The 2,140-nt window shown below is 39.5% G+C and overlaps 1 pseudogene; it reads right to left on the bottom strand.

Annotated features, from left to right (window-relative positions):
* Positions 1-239: 239 nt before the first annotated feature.
* Positions 240-775, bottom strand: LOC125397015 (60S ribosome subunit biogenesis protein NIP7 homolog pseudogene; annotated as a pseudogene).
* Positions 776-2,140: the final 1,365 nt, after the last annotated feature.

Genomic DNA, 2,140 nt, shown 5'->3' with positions numbered 1-2,140 from the left:
TTTGGGTTGTTTTCAGTTTTTGAGACAGGGATTCACCATGTAGTAGTCTAGGCTAGCCTTGAACTTCCCAAGTAGTCAAAGTGTGCCTGAAACCCTATTTTTAAACTATTTCTGTTGAGTAAGAATCCAAATTGCATATATCATTGCTGTCCCAATTTAACATGATGATGTCTGCGCACACAGGAAACTAAGCTAAGTCCTCTCACACAGCAAAAAGTTCCTGGGATGACCATCCTAAGTCAATGTCTCTTAATGATGCAATATTTCCCAATGTCTTCTTAATGAAATCACACAGTATCCATGGGGTCCACTTTTTGCAGTCTTGAGTAGATTTTGCTGCTACCCCGAAACCCAAAGGGATGTCCACCATGGAGTAAACCACTACTCCCTGGTACTGAGAAGTGTTTTCAATGATTCTATCCAGACCAGATTTCAACACATAGTTTCCATACAAGAAGGACTGTTCTGCTCCAGGCTTTATGCACACTTTATACTTGGCAAAGGGTGCAAGGTAATCGAGAGCTGTAACAAGCAGCCAGAACTTGGGGGTCTTGTTAAACTTTCCAAAACACATTTTCAGAAAAACTAGCTTCTCCCTGGAGATGTTGGCATCCAGCTTCAGGATCATCTCACCCACACAGTACACTCAGTCATTGTGCAGTCAGAAACAGTAGGGGCCATTGAACCTATTCACCAGGAGCTGCAAATTCTCCAAGACGTATTTTGCAATCTTCTCAAACATCACTTGGGTCTCTTCTTCAGTCAAAGGCCACATTTTCCTGCAAGCTTGACTCCTGGGAGCCTCATGCCTCCAATATCTAATTTTTTTTATGACAAATATTTACTACATTTTTTTCTGGAAGCAAAGTGCAATTTTTAAAACATAATGTATACTTGATTTTTATTTTAAAGTTAAAATTTTAACCATTTTTACAGTGTGACATGCTAGCAGCTGTCCATGAGTCAAGACTCGATCTTGACTTTATCACGGGGAAGAAGAACTCAACTCAGGAAGAAAGGGAAGGGGAAAAGTAGGCATAGAGTGTGTCTTTGGCTGTAGGTGTTCTGAAAAAAAAAATTGTTAACTTTTGGCCATAATCTCATATTTCTTTTTTGTGATTGCACGGTTTATTAGCTGTAGGCAGTCAATTCCCCAGTTCCATGTTTGTATGAGCATGTCTCACCATAGTTTACTCCCTGCCCAACTCAGTGTACTATCCCTGTCCTCTGCGGGAGAAGTTGTCTGCTGTGGACCAGAGAACAATGGAAGAATATGGCCATTGGCTTGTCTCTTTAGAAGTTTTTTTTTTCAGATAATAAGCTCCAAGTCATTAGCTTGGGCCCTAAAGTCCTAGAACTGATCCAAAAAATGTTCAGAGGGATAGAGGCAGAGGCTCTCTGCCTTATCTCCTCTAGGATAACAAAGGAGGTAAATAGAGAAAAGTAGATAGTGATGACACAGACAGCCAGGTACCAGAGCACCACATCTGGGGCAATGACCTATTTCACTCCTCGTGAGCTCTGTCTGACACAGGAGTGACCTCCTAATTCCTTTTCAAACAGGGGACCCAATCCTCTACAGATATGAGGGAGCTCAACACATCTCAAAAGTGACATGGCCAGCTTCTGTGAGCATGTGCACATCCACCTGGCTTAACCTGGTCTTCAGATTCAGATAGTGTAAGCTTTTCAGAAACATGAACAAATGGAATAAAACAGTAACATATTAAGAGTCAAAACACAGACCAAGACAAAGAGTGCTCATTCAACTACCCTTTTCTAAATCTCTGGACTCTTAATCCCTTCTTCAGGTAACCAGGGGCATACATTGTTTACACATTTTAAAAACAGAAGCAATTATTGTTGTTCTACCTTAGTACCGCTAACCTTTACCTTTAAGAAAATGTACAAACTCTAAAAATTTACATAGTTATTGAAGTCCTACTTTGGTACCTCTAGCCTTTAAATCACTTTTTAAGTAAATGTACAAATAACTCTCTATTATTCCTTTGACCCATATTTATATTTACACATATACTAGAGTTACCTTTTATTTGTATTTATACTGTGTACTTACCACACTTTTATTTATATTTACACTTTTCACACTTTTCACTCCTGAGTTGCTTTACTGCACTTA

This window comes from Myodes glareolus, chromosome 12, assembly GCF_982192425.1.
Source record: "Myodes glareolus chromosome 12, mMyoGla1.1, whole genome shotgun sequence".
NCBI lineage: Eukaryota > Metazoa > Chordata > Mammalia > Rodentia > Cricetidae > Myodes > Myodes glareolus.
Note: the sequence above shows the minus strand (reverse complement) of the source record. Positions and strands in the feature narration are given on the sequence as shown.